This window comes from Saccopteryx leptura, chromosome 8, assembly GCF_036850995.1.
Source record: "Saccopteryx leptura isolate mSacLep1 chromosome 8, mSacLep1_pri_phased_curated, whole genome shotgun sequence".
NCBI lineage: Eukaryota > Metazoa > Chordata > Mammalia > Chiroptera > Emballonuridae > Saccopteryx > Saccopteryx leptura.
This window is the reverse complement of record NC_089510.1, coordinates 27477109-27493799: the sequence shown is the minus strand read 5'-3', so window position 1 is coordinate 27493799 and position 16691 is coordinate 27477109. Positions and strand designations below refer to the sequence as shown.

At 44.6% G+C, this 16691-nt stretch overlaps 1 protein-coding gene and 1 non-coding gene across 11 annotated transcripts in view; one reads left to right on the top strand and one right to left on the bottom strand.

Moving 5' to 3' along the window:
* TRMT10C (tRNA methyltransferase 10C, mitochondrial RNase P subunit) overlaps positions 1-16691 on the top strand; it is a 28544-nt gene that overhangs the window by 7982 nt on the left and 3871 nt on the right. Inside the window, exons 1-3 of one of the 10 annotated variants that reach the window (XM_066347763.1) lie at positions 14171-14242; positions 14994-15128; positions 15914-16063. The gene's annotated coding sequence lies outside the window, so the exon portion shown is untranslated. The other 9 variants (XM_066347764.1, XM_066347765.1, XM_066347762.1 and 6 more) reach the window with 9 other exon arrangements.
* TRNAS-GGA (transfer RNA serine (anticodon GGA)) lies at positions 5816-5891 on the bottom strand. The gene has a single exon. It is a non-coding gene; the product is annotated as a tRNA-Ser (tRNA).

Below are 16691 nucleotides of genomic sequence, written 5' to 3'. Positions count from 1 at the left end.
CGGGGCAGAGGAGGATGTACTGGGGGGGGGACACGCTAGAATCTATGTAAACACAATAAATTTATTTATTTTTTACAGAGACAGAGACAGTCAGAGAGAAGGGATAGACAGGGACAGACAGGAACGGAGAGATGAGAAGCATCAATCATTAGTTTTTCGTTGCACATTGCAACACCTTAGTTGCTCATTGACTGCTCTCTCACATGTGCCTTGACCGTGGGCCTTCAGCAGACCAAGTAACCCCTTGCTCGAGCCAGCGACCTTGGGTCCAAGCGGGTGAGCTCTTTGCTCAAGCCAGATGAGCCCCACGCTCAAGCTGGCAACCTCGGGGTCTCGAACCTGGGTCCTCTGCATCCCAGTCTGACACTCTATCCACTGTGCCACCACCTGGTCAGGCAACACAATAAATTAATTATAAAAAACCCACTTACTTTTAATGCCTTTCAAAAATACTTAATTGCCCTCGCCGGATAGCTTGATTGGTTAAAGCGTCATCCCAAAGCACGGGGGTTGCTGGTTCAATCTCTGGTCAGGGCATATGCAGAAACAGATTGAGGTTCCTGTCTCTCTCTCTCCTCCTCTCTTTAAAATCAATAAAATAAATATTTAAAAATATTTTTAATTTACCAGCATTTCTTTTTTTTCTTTTTTTTTCTTTTTTTTTTATTTGTATTTTTCTGAAGTTGGAAACAGGGAGGCAGTCAGACAGACTCCCGCATGCGCCTGACCGGGATCCACCCAGCATGCCCACCAGGGGGCAATGCTCTGCCCATCTGGGGCATTGCTCTGTTGCGACCAGAGCCATTCTAGCGCCTGAGGCAGAGGCCATGGAGCCATCCCCAGCGCCCGGGGCCAACTTTGCTCCAATGGAGCCTCGGCTGCGGGAGGGGAAGAGAGAGACAGAGAGGAAGGAGAGGGGGAGGGGTGGAGAAGCAGATGGGCGCTTCTCCTGTGTGCCCTGGCCGGGAATTGAACTGGGACTCCTGCACGCCAGGCCGACGCTCTACCACTGAGCCAACCGGCCAGGGCCAATTTACCAGCATTTTTTTGAAAGGTTGCTTATTTGAAAATCGTTCAGTTATTTAAAAAAACTTTTTAAGAAAACATAAAAATACTTCATTATAAAGTGACAACTTTATCTAATTACATTCAATTACCAGTAATAAAATACTGAGTAATGAGGCATAGAGCTTTCAATTATAAATAAAGTTCATATCATACATTATATTTTTATTAAAATATTGTCATTAGTGATTGTCTTCAGATTTAATTGAATTTTTCTTTTTTTAAAGATTTTCATTTATTCACTTGAGAGAGAGGAGAGAGAGAGGTACAGGAAGCATCAACTTGTAGTGGCTTCCCACACGGGCCTTGGCCAGTCAACCACGACCTCAGCGTTCTCGGTCGCCACTGGGTCCGCTGAGTCACCGCAGCTCAGGCGAAGTGTTTCTAGTTTGAGAACAAAATTGTCCACAGTGATTAGATTCAGTGCTTTAGCACATATCAATAAAAAAATGTTAATGCCACTTTAAGTTATATTTTGCTGACATACTATCCAAGTTTCGAGTAATTTGTCTTTTAAACTTATGTTTTTAGTTCTTCTAAAGAATTCAGTGAGGTTTTTCTCTGATATAAGTTTAATGAAGCTCAAGATGTATTAACTGTTATTATTTTAGGCCTGACCTGTGGTGGCATAGTGGATAAAGCATTGACCTGGAAATGCTGAGGTTGCCAGTTCAAAACCCTGGGCTTGCCTGGTCAAGGCACATATGGGAGTTGATGCTTCCAGCTCCTCCCCCCTTCTCTCTCTCTGTCTCTCCTCTCTCTCTCTCTGTCTCTCCCTCTCCTCTCTAAAATGAATAAATAAAAAATAAATAAAAATTTATAAAGTGTATGCCTTTAAAAAAATATTATTTTAGACTGAAAATTGATGAGTTTACTGATATTTATCATTAGTAGGTAAAATGAAGATTTTTTAAAAAATTTTATTTTATATATTCATTTTTAGAGAGGAGAGACAGAGAGGGAGAGAGAGGAGAGAGAGACAGAGAGAGAGAGCTTCTGGAAGCATCAACTCCCATATGTGCCTTGACCAGGCAAGCCCATGGTTTCGAACCGGCGACCTCAGCATTTCCAGGTTGACGCTTTATCCACTGTGCCACCACAGGTCAGGCAAAATGAAGATTTTTTTTCTTAAAAGTTTTTTTCAATGAAAGCTGACATTAAATAACACATTAGCTTCGGATGAACAGCATAGTAGTTAGAAATTTATATAACTTACAAAGCAATATTGTTATGAATATTAACTAGATTGCTATGCTGTACCTGACATCATTCAGTGACCGTTTTGTAACTGCCGGTTTGTGCTTCTTAATCCCTCATCCTTTTCCCTCAGCCCCCTAAGCCTCCTCCCACCTGGCAACCATCAGTTTGTAGTTATTGCCATTTTATTTTTCCTACTTTTTCTTTCTCTTCTCTTTCTTCTCCTTGTCCTGCTCCTTTTTCTTTTTCTTCTTGAAGAAGTCCCTTTAACTTGTAATACTGATTTTGTGGTAATAAACTCCTTTCGCTTTTTTTGTGTGTCAAGAAGCTGCTGCCCAGCCGGGAGCCGCCTCATAGGAGCTACAGAGTGGTTTGTGGTTCCTCACTGCCTGCACGGGGCTGGGAGGCTCCTGGGAGAGGCTCCGCTGTAAACCAGGGTTGGCTGCCACTGGCATGGGCTGGGGGCACCCCGCAAGAAGTACAGGGAACATGGAGGCCAACCACTGCTTGTTCTGGGTTTGTGGACCTTTCAAAGATTAAAGAGGAGTCCACAGCTTGGGTTGAGGCTAGCTGCTTAAGAGTAACAGCTGCTGAAAGAAATTGAGAGTTTGGGCCTGCTTGGAGTTGAGGGGGGCTAGTTCTCAGGGGATCCCCAGGGTGGGGTAAGTTTGATGGAGACACAGATTTGGTGCCCACCTGCTCCTGCAGGCCGGGATGGGGAGGGCTCAGCAAAGGGAGAAAATGGCAGAGAAAGCAACCCCTGTGGCCCTTGTCCTGAAGCCAGAGAATTCAGTTTCTCTCATGTGTCCCTGATTGTTCCAACTATAACCGAAATCGAAAGCCTGCTTCGCTCTGTAAACCTGCTTTGGCTAGGTGCTCGCCCCCTCCCCTCGCTTCTTTATGCCTTTAAAAGCGAATCTCTGAGTTCGGGGCCACGAGTTCTTTAGGATGCGAATCCACTCGTAGTTGCCGGCATTAAATTAAAGACTCCTTAATTTGGCTACTTAATTGTGTGGCAAAACGTTTGTTCCCTTGCTGTCCAGATATAACATTCACAACCAAATGTTTTGGGGACTTAATTTTCCTGACCCTGGTGGTACAGGCTGGGAGCCCCATGTGGGGCTGGGATCCCTCTGGGACTCTTCAGGGGAAATCCCTGCAGCTGAGTTATCGCTCCCAGTTCTTTTTATTATTATTATTTATTCATTTTAGAGAGGAGAGGGAGAGACAGAGAGAGAGAGAGATAGAGGAGAGACAGAGAGAGAAGGGGGAAGGAGCTGGAAGCATCAACTCCCATATGTGCCTTGACCAGGCAAGCCCAGGGTTTCGAACTGGCGACCTCAGCATTTCCAGGTCGACGCTTTATCCACTGCGCCACCACAGGTCAGGCATCACTCCCAGTTCTTAAGTGTCACACGTGGGTGTGAAGCCCATTCTGCATCTCTGTCTCTCTTACCAGTCTCCAAAGGGTGGCTTCTTTATATCCGTAGGTAGAAGGGTTTTGCCCAGCTAGTCTTCAGATGGTACTCTAGGGTGTTTATTTTATAATTTAGTTGTCATTTTGATACGATCATGGTAAGAGGGGAGCACAGCGTTTACCTATTTCCCCATATTGACCAGATGTCTAACATGTAGATTTTTATGTGCCTTGACCGGGCAGGCCCAGGGTTTTGAACCAGCGACCTCAGTATTCCAGGTCAACACTTAATCCACTGCGCCACCACAGTTCATGTAGATTTTAAAATGTCACTAGAATAAATAAATTCCACTCTTTCTTACATGAAGATTAGTTCTGTATATGGTATCAATCTTTACAATTAACAAGTGGATGATGTTTCCTATAACTTTATAAGTTTATAAATGCAAGGATCTCATTATACTGTATTGAGGAAGCTCTTTCTTCCTAATAACAAGACTGAGAATCACTGTTAAGGTGCCACCAAATGGATGGCAGTAGCCAGTGCATGTGCAATCATATGCACAGCCACTAGGTGGCAACATTTAATTATCAATTCTTGTTCTCTTCCCACCATTGCATCTGATTCTAGGTCTCAGAGAGGTTTTCCATATTGTGGATATTTTGTAGTGGGCGAGAAGTAGCATAAATGTTAATCATGGAGACACACTTACCCCTATTGGGTCTTTAGTCATTAGGCCATGAAGATCGCTGCTATGCTCACTTTGTCCCAAGCACCATCCCAAGGCCTCTTCAGATCTGCCAGGGGTGTGAAACACACATGTCCCAGCTCAGGTCCACAGGATCATGATGAAGCTTCTCTGTCACTTATTTACTGAGTAAAGTGTAGTAGTTTGACAAAGCACTTTGCTCTTTCTCAAGAGCAGAGTTCAGGATGGGGTCGTACAGAGGCTGCTCAGACCAACCTGATCCTACCACTTTTGCAGATATTTCTCCCGCTCCAACTGAAGCTGGTACAAGGAAACATTGGGATCTGACTTTCTACCACTTTCACTGAATTCTCCAAACCCATATCCAGCAAGCACCTCTTCTGTGCCAGTCTCAGTCCGCAGTGAGGAGAGGTAACCACCACCGATTTCTAAGCTCTCTTAGAAACTGCCACCCAAGCGGCTTCCCCTTTGTCTCTTGACTCTCCCTCACAGACTTACCCGGGACTCGGGGACAAGATGATTCTCTGTCTATCGTTCTAAAATGCTTAGGTCCTGACCTAGGCTTTAAAACCAAAGAGCCTGACAAGAATGTGACAGGATATTTTTTTTGCCCTATGCAATGCCATCCATATCCAAATTAAAAAAACGTATAAATCTATAATCCTGTCACATCATCCAGAATTAATCATTGTAGTGTATTCTTATTCTGAAAACGGGTCATGCCTCTTTGCTATGACATGTTTTTATTTTTATTTTCTTGTGACAGAGAGAAGGAAAGACAGGGACAGACAAGCTGACAGGGAGAGAGATGAGAAGCATCAGTTCTTCGTTGTGGCACCTTATTTATTGATTGCTTTCTCATATGTGCCTTGACTGGGGGGCTACAGCAGAGTGAGTGACCCCTTACTCAAGCCAGTGACCTTGGGCTTCAAGCCAGTGACCTTTGGGCTCAAGCCAGCGACCATGGGGTCATGTCTATGATCCCATGCACAAGCCAGCGACCCCAAACCCAAGCCGGATGAACCTGCTCTCAAGCCGGCGACCTCAGGGATTTGAACCTGGGTCCTCCATGTCCCAGTCCAATTCTCTATACACTGTACCACTACCTGGTCAGGCTGACATTTTTTTTTTTTTTTTTTTGTATTTTTCTGAAGCTGGAAACAGGGAGAGACAGTCAGACAGACTCCCGCATGCGCCCGACCGGGATCCACCCGGCACGCCCACCAGGGGGCAATGCTCTGCCCCTCCAGGGCATCGCTCTGTTGCGACCAGAGCCACTCTAGCACCTGGGGCAGAGGCCAAGGAGCCATCCCCAGCGCCCGGGCCATCTTTGCTCTAATGGAGCCTCGGCTGTGGGAGGGGAAGAGAGAGACAGAGAGGAAGGAGAGGGGGAGGGGTGGAGAAGCAGATGGGCGCTTCTCCTGTGTGCCCTGGCCGGGAATTGAACCCGGGACTTCTGCACTCCAGGCCGACGCTCTACCACTGAGCCAACCGGCCAGGGCGGACTGACATATTTTTTAATACATGGTTAAACAAATTTAACACGGATATAAACAGGATCCAAGATGGCTTCAGATTAGGCCGATAGACGTTACACTCACCACCTCCCAGGACCAAATTGGAGTTATAACTAAATTTAAGAACAATCATCCTGAAAAAGAAACTCAGGAGTAAATTAAGAGGAATCTATAACCAAGGATTCACAGAAGAATCTACATCGAGACTGGTAGGAAGGGCGGAGATGCAAGAAGGGCTGCTCCTACTCCCAAGAGCAAGTGCGGCTGAGGGTCCCCAGGGGCATCTCTGCAACAAGGACATTTTCCCTGAGAGGAGTGGGTCCTAAGCCCCAGGCCGGGCTCTGCAGCCTGTCGGCCCAGAGCCTAGAAGAGGTGCCCACATAGCATCTGGCAGTGAAGAGGCAAGGTTTCTGTCTATGAGAAGGAGATGGGAGCCTGACCCATCTCTCTGGTGGCGGAGTGGATAGAGCAGGCATGGCCAACAGTTTTTGCCCCCAGGCCAGATTAGAAAGAAAACTTTTTTCACGGGCCAGATGAAATATTAAAATTAAAAAAATGTTAAATACAAAAATGATTCATTTAAGTAAACAAAATTTTATTATGTAATTTGTTTATGAATAAATGTAAGTAATTTAATACTACAAATTAACAAAAAAACTAATGTGACGTGCTGAGGTGCTTTGCATCGCCTATTATAATATCTGGCTCTATACTTGTAGTAGCTATTCTTAACACAGCCTCCAAATGTAAGTCATTCAATCTTGATCTTGTTGTACTTTTATTTAGATTCATTAAAGAAAAAGTTTGTTCACAAATATAAGTTAAGCTGAACATTACTAAATATTCCTTGGTAAGTTTTTTTAAATTTCCATATTTTCCATTATTCAATTGCTTATAAAAATGGCATAGGCAAATACAAAAGTTGTAAATCTTTATAATGGAATTTTTTTTTTAAAATAAAGAAGTATCACAAATCCATTCGACCAAGTATTGGAAGTTAACCCTAGATTAGTCACACGCGGAATTCTTTTCTGCGTATCACTATCTTCTTAAATATCTCGATTTCAGGCCCTGGCCGGTTGGCTCAGTGGTAGAGCGTCGGCCTGGCATGTAGAAGTCCCGGGTTCGATTCCCGGCCAGGGCACACAGGAGAAGCACCCATCTGCTTCTCCACCCCTCCCCCTCTCCTTCCTCTCTGTCTCTCTCTTCCCCTCCTGCAGCTGAGGCTCCATTGGAGCAAAGTTGGCCCAGGCACTGAGAATGGCTCTATGGCCTCTGCCTCAGGCGCTAGAATGGCTCTGGTTGCAACAGAGCAATGCCCCAGAGGGGCGGAGCATCGCCCCCTGGTGGGCATGCCGGGTGGATCCCGGTCGGGCGCATGCGGGAGTCTGTCTGACTGCCTCCCCATTTCCAACTTCAGAAAAATACAAAAAAAAAAAAAAAAAGCTAAGAGAAAAATCTTGATTTCCAATAAACAAAGACGCTTCCACTTCTGAGTAGCTGAGCTTTTAACTTTCATTGTTGTACAATGGTTAGATATTGTAGTTTATGTATAACAATTTAGAAGTACCACTTATTTCATTTCCACAGTGCGTCGTGCAGAGAATATTAAAAATTTAACCACAGGCCACATAAACTCATTATGCAGGCCGGATTCAGCCCGTGGGCCATATGTTGGCCATGCCTGGGATAGAGCATCGACCTGGGATGCTGAGGACCCAGGTTCAAAACCCCGAGATCAACAGCCTGAGGGTGGGCTCATCGACTTGAGCACAGGCTCACCAGCTTTAGCGCAGGGTCACAGGCTTGAGCAGGGATCATTGACATGACTCCATGGTTGCTGCCTTGAGCCCAACGTCACTAGCTTGAGCAAGGGGTCACTGGCTCAGCTGGAGCTCCCAGGTCAAGGCATGTATGAGAAAGCAATCAATGAACAACTAAAGTGCCACAACAACAAGTTGATGCTTCTCATCTCTCTACCTTCCTTTCTGTCTGTCTCTGCTTCTCTCTTTCTCACAAAAAAGAAAAAGGAAATAAAGGAAGGAAGGGAAGGAGGGAGGGAGGAAGGAAGGAAGGAAGGAAGGAAGGAAGGAAGGAAGGAAGGAAGGAAGGAAGGAAGGAAGGAAGGAAGGAAGGAAAGAAAGAAGGAGGGAAAGAAAGAAAGAGACTGGAGATGTCAGAGATGCAGGCATCCTCTTAAAGGGTCATTACAGAAAGTCGCATTCACAGCCACTTATCTTAGACTCTGGCACAGGGAGGGCTGAGAGGACTAGAGTCAAATGAGGAAAGTGTGAAATCTGTGTCACAGGGAGAGACACCAGAACCCCTGTGCTGACAGCCACTGGAACTTCTTCTCCAATACTACAGTCACCATTTTTCTTGGCTGGAGAAGTTCCCTTCGTGCAGCATCAACCTGGGGGAAAGCAACTGCCCCCCACTCGGGAATCTCTCATTTCCACCCTGTGGAGACTGGGCCCTGCTGAGAAGGAAGCACCCTTAGCCAGGAAGCAGAAGGCTGAAGAGACTCAAGGGGTGATAATGACTCAATTATCTGGTATTGAGGCCAGAGCTCCCCACCCCCACCCCGACTTTCCTGAGAATATGAGTGGTGCGTCTGTCCCAAAGGAGAGTTAATAGAAACTGTCCAGACTGTGGGCAGTCCAGAACTCCGGGTTTCAGAGGCCATACCACTGACTCCTAGTGGCCACCGCATACTGAGGTCTGTGGAAAAACTCAAGACACACTGACACCTGGAGGCCCGGGGTAGGAACCATACCCACCACCTTTCCTCATGCCTAATTAGCTCTAAAGAGCCAGCAAACAGAGGCAGCAGGAGGCAAATCTCAGGGAACCTTGGGTCTTCCGCTGACTTGCACCCAGGCTCAATACTGGTAAAAGCCAGCCTAGGTGTGCAGCTTGGTCCTTCCATGTGCAACTAAGCCCAGCAGAGGCAGCCACAAACTCTGGACCGCTTATAACTCCAAAATGTTGCTGAGGGCCATCACAGACAGTGCCGTACACTGGTCTACACCAGGTTCCCTCCTAAGAGGCCCAGAACCAAGACATTGTCACTAGACCACCTGCAGACAGCATCAGAGAAAGACCGAATGAGCATCACTAGAAGCATGTCCAAAGGGAGAGCTCGGCAGGCATCAAACCCAGCTGAGGCGAATTCCACTCTCTGTGGTCAGCACCTGCACAGCAGCTCACACACACCGGACGAGGTAGAGCCTCCCAGTCGGCTGACCCAAGTCCCAGATACCCTGACCCTGGGCTAAGCTCCAGTAAAGGCACATACGGCAAGTAGCAAGCAAGCAAGAAACAGCTAAACTGAAGCAACTCTGAGTTGATCCTTCCACCCTCCCCTTCTCTGTAAAGTCAATAAATAAAAGCTTTTAAAAAGAAAGAAAAAGAAAAAAGTGTTTACTCTCTATTCCTCCTCGTGGTTGAGAGAAATAGAAAACGAAAGGAACCTTGATGAACAGTAGAGGCTTAGGAGCAGTTTTCTAGAAACTTCCCAAGAGATATAAAGATCCGAGAATAAATAACTATAATACAAGGGTGTCTAGGTATAAGGGGCCATGGGCAGACCCATGATAGGACTTTTGCATTCCAAATATGATACAGAGGCATCACTGAGTTTGTAGGCCTAAATGGGCCATGCAGGGATAGACAAAGGAGAGGCCAGAAGCAGTTTGTGTGGGCAGATGGCTCAGCACTCAAGTTCTAACCATCATATATATTACATACATACATTATATGTATACATAAGAAACATGTATTATACACACGCACTTGTATATATATATTTTTTAATTTTATTTATTTATTTTTTACAGAGACAGTGAGTCAGAGAGAGGGATAAACAGGGACAGACAGATAGGAACGGATTAAGATGAGAAGCATCAATCATTAGTTTTTCATTGCGTGTTGCCACACCTTAGTTGTTCATTGATTGCTTTCTCATATGTGCCTTGACCGCGGGCCTTCAGTAACCCTTTGCTGGAGCCAGTGACCTTGGGTTCAAGCTGGTGGGCTTTTGCTCAAACCAGATGAGCCCGTGCTCAAGCTGGCGAGCTTGGGGTCTCGAACCTGGGTCCTTCTGCATCCCGGTCTGACGCTCTATCCACTGCACCACCACTTGGTCAGGCCACACTTGTATATTGATGCTCCCAACTTCATGCATTTGTTTCCACGTTGCTACTTCCAAATTTGAGATCTGAACATAGTTGAAAGGATACTTAACTGGGAATTCAGAGGTTTAATGCTAGTGCTCACTTTTGCCCTTAAACAATCCATATGTTCACATGAGGTCACAATTTTCTTATTTATATGGAAAAGCAATGGGACCCAAAAAGCCATCCCCAACATGAGATCTGAAGAAAACTAATTCTACAAAATATCTCATGCAGTGACAGGCTCTATGAACAAATAAAGCTTGCAAAGACAGGCTCTATGAGCAAATAAATCTGGCAAAGCCTGCTTATATCCTGCCTCTCCTTAGCATTTCTCTGTATCTTAGTATCAACGTGCTCAAGAGCTATCCATTTCATTGAGCCCCTTTGATTTTGGAAACATTTCTGGAAGATCTTTTTATGATACTGATCAGTTTGTTTACATGTGCATGACTTGCATAGGCCAGGTCTGCTATTCTCTTTAGAAAAGCCTGAATAGGCCCTGGCCAGCTGGCTCAGGGTAAAGCATTGGCCAGACATATGGATGGCCCAGGTTTGATTCCTGGTCAGGGCACACAATAGAAGTGCTCATCTGCTTCTCCACCCCTTCCCATCTCACTTATCCCTCACTTGCTCTCCCCCACCCCCCCAAGCAGCCATGGCTCAATTGGAGCAATTGGCCCTGGGCACTGAGAATGGCTCCATGGCCTCTTCCTCAGGCACTAAGAAGAGCTCAGTTGCTGAGTAACAAGCAAAATGCTCCACATGGGCAGAAAACCGCCTGGTAGGGGGCTTGCCAGGTGGAACTCTGCCGGGGCACATGTGGAAGTCTGCCTCTGCCTCCTCTCACTGAATTTTAAAAAAAGAAACAAGGTGCCTGACCTGTGGTTGCGCAGTGGATAAAGCGTCAACCTGGAAATGCTGAGGTCGCCAGTTCGAAACCCTGGGCTTGCCTGGTCAAGGCACATATGGGAGTTGATGCTTCCTGCTCCTCCCCCCTTCTCTCTCTCTCTGTCTCTCTCTCCTCTCTCTCCCTCTCTGTCTCTCCTCTCTAAAAATAAATAAATAAAATAAAATAAAGAAAAAAGAAAGAAGGGAAAGGAAGGGAAGGGAAGAGAAGGGAACCCTGAACAGCCCTTGAAATTCTTTTTTTTTTTTCTTTTTTAGCAAGAGAGAGAAGCAGGGAGAGAGGTGCGAAGTATCAACTTGTAGTTGCGTCACTTTAGTTGTTCATTAATTGTTTCTCATACGTGCCTTGGGAGTGGGGGTAGCGGAGCCAGTGACCCCTTTCCAGCAACCCTGGGCTTCAAGCTAGTGACTGTGAAAGTATGTCAAAGATCCCATGCTCAAGTGGTGATCCCCTGCTTAAGCCAGATAAACCCAAGCTCAAACTGGTGACCTCAGAGTTTTAAACCTGGGACCCCAGCGCCCCAGGCCAACGCTCTATCCAGTGTGCTACCAACAGTCAGGCTCTAACTTTCTATTTTTTTTATGTGTAATTTTTTTCACCAAATTTCTCACTGGCAGGCTTTAGTTCTCAGAAGTGGCAATATGTAACTGCTCTTACCAAGCTTTATGGATTTAGAAGTTGTGAACCATGTATGAATTATGTCTACTTGTTAATAGCAAATGAAAAGCTAACTATGATTCACACCTCTTCACTGGTCCTAGCACTTCCTATAAAAAAGGAAAAAAGCCTGTGCCACTAAGCATGCACAAGTCTCTTTCTTTAGTGGAAATATAAATGGATGACAAATAATAGGATCCTTTTGTAGATCAAGAACACGGATCATCATGAAACAACCAAATTTGCCCACTACCTCAAGCATAGAAAAGGCAGTTGACCAAGTTCCCCTTACTAAACATCTTAAAAATATTGAGGAGGTGAACTATTTTTCTTGTTGTTCCACAGACAATTTTTCCATGATAATTTTTAACATACACTAAAATAAGCATGAAAGCTTCCAGCAGAAAATACTAACACAATTATGTTACTCATTTCCCACCAAAGGTATAATTATAACACTCTCTCCTACCTAGCCTAGGTTAAGATTTTTTTTTGAGAGAGAGAGAGAGAGAGAAGGAGGAAAGGAGAGGGAGGCATCAAACCCATAGTAGTTGTTTCTCATATATGCCTTGACAAGGCAAGCCCAGATTTTGAACCTGCAACCTCAACATTCCAGGTCAATGCTTTATCCACTGTGCTACCATAGGTCAGGCAGTAAGAAATGATTTATTCTTAAACTGTCCACACATGAACCATTTTTGTCATCTTTGTATGACCAACAAGGAAATTAAATAAAATTGCAGTTTGTTTCCAAAGCAGCCATAAACAAGTAAACTGCTCTCTGGTGGTCACATTTAATAAATTTCATTTCTTGTTAGAAATTAAGCAAAATAATTGTAGCTGTATTAAACTAAGTTCAAGCATATTAGAGAAAGATTAAAGACAAAGTTGTATTCAATGCTGTGTTTTATGAATATAAAAGTTTGACTACTATGCAGTGTAGTGTTATCTGGAGCAACTAAATAAGTTGGACCATTGAAAACTTATTTAATATGCCTTTTACATGAAAATTAAAAGAAATTTCTCTAAATAATAATTAACACAGCAAAAAATGTTTAATTTCCATAATTTATCCAACTCTACATAAACATGACGCTACAAACTTAATAGCTAGCATACACACATCTCTCCTTTCTAGCCCCAAACCCTTAACATTTCTATTCAATGTGAGAGATGACTTTGAAATCAGGTGATACCAAAATTTCCATTTTCCTTTCCTATCCCAACTTCTCATATCCTTATTCCTTTGACCAAACTTCTCTAGCTGCAGTGGGCTTTAGCAATGTGTTACTTGACCAGTTGCCACTGTAGCTCTGCCCATAGATGAGTAAAAGAAGAACCTATACTAACCATAGCATTTGAAAAATTGACTCTCACCCAGGAGGGGTAGCTCAATTGCTTAGAGCTTAGTCCTGTAGCCCTGATGCATCAACATTGTAGGTTCAGTCCTAGGTCAGTTGTTTTTTCTCTCCCTCTCTCTAAAATCAACCAATCATTCAATCAAGAAACACTTCCAAAAGTCTGCTAGAACATTTTTTTAAAATAATGTTTTTCTGGCTAAACAGAACACCTACAAACTCAATTTTGGCCCAAAGGCCACTAATTTACAGTACATCCCTTAACTTCATTTTCACAGATCTTACAAATGAGCTCAGGGGAGCAAAAGATAGTGTTGTCTATCAGGGTCCAAACATTGTACTGTTGCAGCAGCAACCCCAGCAGAGGATAAGACACTCAGACAACTTAATTAATGAAGGAGAATTTATTAGTAGCTGGCAGAGCATGTGGGGCTACTTGCACCAAAGCAGGAGCTCCCTGAATTAGATTTTCTCACAGGTTATATACCTTTACAGTAATTAAACAATGGACACGTGATTTCTTTGTTTAAGGTTTCCCAGGACTCAAGGAAAGGGAGTGGGAGTTTCAGTGGGGTCAGCAAGAAGGAAGTGGTTTCCAGATCACTAGTTACATACAGATCTTGCTTTTCTTGCTTTGTGTTGGAAGCGGCTCTAAGCAACCATTTAGAGAGGTACAGATGTAGTTAATTTATAACTGGCTGACTCAGTTATCCCTGCTCCTTTCCCTTGCATTCTTCTGCTTTCGCCTCTCTCAAAGCAGAAGGAAAGGCTTGCTCCCTCCTCAGTACAAGGTCTGGCGATAAACTAGTCAAAAAGGTTAGTAAGTTAAAAATCCAGCATCAAGAAGTTCAAAGCTAAGTGAGATTTGTGAAAACATCGTTTTATACGGTATTGTAGTATTATGTGAACAAATGCTTATTAATAAGGGGACTAAGCAGAAAGTAGGTTAAGAGGATAAGATCGAGTTTTAAATACAGTAGTAAGAAACAAAAAAGAAAAGAAAAATGGGAGAAAAAAAATTGGAGAACAGAAGAAACACCCAGTTACGTAGCCCACTTAGGTTAACAGGGTTGTTTACAGTGGCGCAGGAAAAGGAAGCCAGTCTCTCTCCCACGGCGCTGCTTTACAGGCCGGAAAGCACTTCCGTGCGGCGTGACGTCATGTGGCCGCGTCGAGGAGCGAGGGCGGGATTTCCGGCTGCAAATCACGGGTCACGGCCGGTTACTGCGGGAACTGGTAAGCGAGCTGTGGGTCCGGTGTGGCGGGGGTCTGTGAGAGCAGTACTACCCAGCAGAGTCCTGCGCCCTGTGGGGTCCCTGCAGGTCGAGCCGGCGGTAGCCGCTGTCCTAGCAATCCGGGTATGGACGTTCCTGTCACACACATACACGTGTGTGTGTAGGGAGGACGCAGGAGAGGTTCTAAGATAAGGCAGTGGAGCATGTGCGCTCGGAAGGCCCACCGTCAAGGGGAGGCCCATGCTGATGCATAACAGGTTGCTGTTGGTCGATTTATATGCACACATATATATGTTGAGTTTTTGGAAACTAGCTGTGCTAGTTTGGAGCAGCTTTGGAAAAATATCCCAGCTGTACCGAGTTGGGTTGGCATTGTACAGAAATTAACAGCCATATTGGTCTAGAAACGTTAAACAATTTTTAAACGTTTGTACAGGACAATGCACTTTTTTACATGTGTAAGGCCTTATCTACGTGGATTGTATTACAGAAACTAATAAAGTGTTCTCTAAATTTAAAAAGGAAGCCCAGAGGTTGCTGGTTCAATTTCCTATTCAGGGCACATACAGGAGCAACTCAATATTCTTTCTCCCTGCTTCTCTTAAAAAAAAATAAATTTAAATTTGAAAAAAGGAAGCCGAGTGATTGAAGAAACTATAAACAGTATATAATACCTGAACAATAGGAGTGTTTCCCGAAATGATATCCTTGTTCGCTTTTTAAAAATTTTTTTTTAATTTATTCATTTTTAGAGAGAGAAGAGAGAGAGAAGGGGGAAGGAGCAGGAAGCATCAACTGCCATATGTGCCTTGACCAGGCAAGCCCGGGGTTTTGAACCGGAGACCTCAGCATTCCAGGTCAACAGTTTATCCACTGCGCCACCACAGGTCAGGCCCTTGTTCGCTTTTTTATATTTGGGGTTTTCATTTTTATGATATCATAAAAATCTTTACCAATTAGGCCCTGGCCGGTTGGCTCAGCGGTAGAGCGTCGGCCTGGCGGGGGACCCGGGTTCAATTCCCAGCCAGGGCACATAGAAGAAGCGCCCGTTTGCTTCTCCACCCCTCCCCCTCTCCTTCCTCTCTGTCTCTCTCTTCCCCTCCCGCAGCCAAGGCTCCATTGGAACAAAGATGGCCCGGGCGCTGGGGATGGCTCCTTGGCCTCTGTCCCAGGCGCTAGAGTGGCTCTGGTTGCGGCAGAGCGATGCCCCGGAGGGGCAGAGCATCGCCCCCTGGTGGGCGTGCCGGGTGGATCCCGTCGGGCGCATGCAGGAGTCTGTCTGACTGCCTCCCCATTTCCAGCTTCGGAAAAGTAAAAAAAAAAAAATAAGTATTGCGAATACATTCATCCAATTATTGGAAGTTAATCCTGGATTAGTCACACACATATAATGATTTTTATTTTTTATTTATTCATTTTTAGAGAGGAGAGGGAGAGAGAGGAGAGAGAGACAGAGAGAGAGAAGGGGGAGAGGAACAGGAAGCATCAACTCCCATATGTGCCTTGACCAGGCAAGCCCAGGGTTTCGAACCAGCAACCACAGCATTTCCAGGTCGACGCTTTATCCACTGCGCCACCACAGGTCAGGCCTAATGATCTTTTTTGTTGTTTGTTTTTGTTTGTATTTTGTTTTGTTTTTTTTACAGGGACAGAGAGAGAGTCAGACAGACAGGAACAGAGAGAGATGAGAAACACCAATCATCAGTTTTTTGTTGTGACACCTTAGTTGTTCATTGATTGCTTTCTCATATGTGCCTTGACCGTGGGCGTTCAACAGACCAAGTAACCCCTTGCTGGAGGCAGCGACCTTGGGTCCAAGCTGGTAAGGTTTTTTGTTTGTTTGTTTGTTTTTTGTTTTGTTTTCTCAAACCAGATGAGCCCGCTCTCAAGCTGGTGACCTCGGGGTCTCGAACCTGGGTCCTCTGCATCCCAGTCTGACACTCTATCCACGGTGCCACCTCCTGGTCAGGCACGATCTTCTTAAATATCTTGATTTTCAATAATAAAAGACGCTTCCGTTTCTGAGTAGCTGAGATTTTAACTTTCATTGTTGTACAATGGTTAGATATCATAGTTTATGTATAACAATTTAAAAGTACCACATATTTCATTTCCACAGTGCCTTGTGCGGAGAATATTAAAAATTTAATCGCAGGCCGAATAAATGGGCCGTATGTTGGCCATGCCTGGGTTAGCCTGATCTGTGGTGGTGCAGTGGATAAAGCGTTGACCTGAATGCTGAGATCTCAGGTTTGAAATCCCAGGCTTGTCCAGTCAAGGCACATTCAAGAAGCAACTACTACAAGTTGATGCTTCCTGCCCCCTCACACACATACTCAATTTCTATTTCTCGTCTAAAATCAATAAATAAAATCTTAGAAAAGAAAATGAGGTTAAAGAGAAGTGAATGGATTCAAGAAATGTTTAGAAAGTAAAGCGAATATAACTCA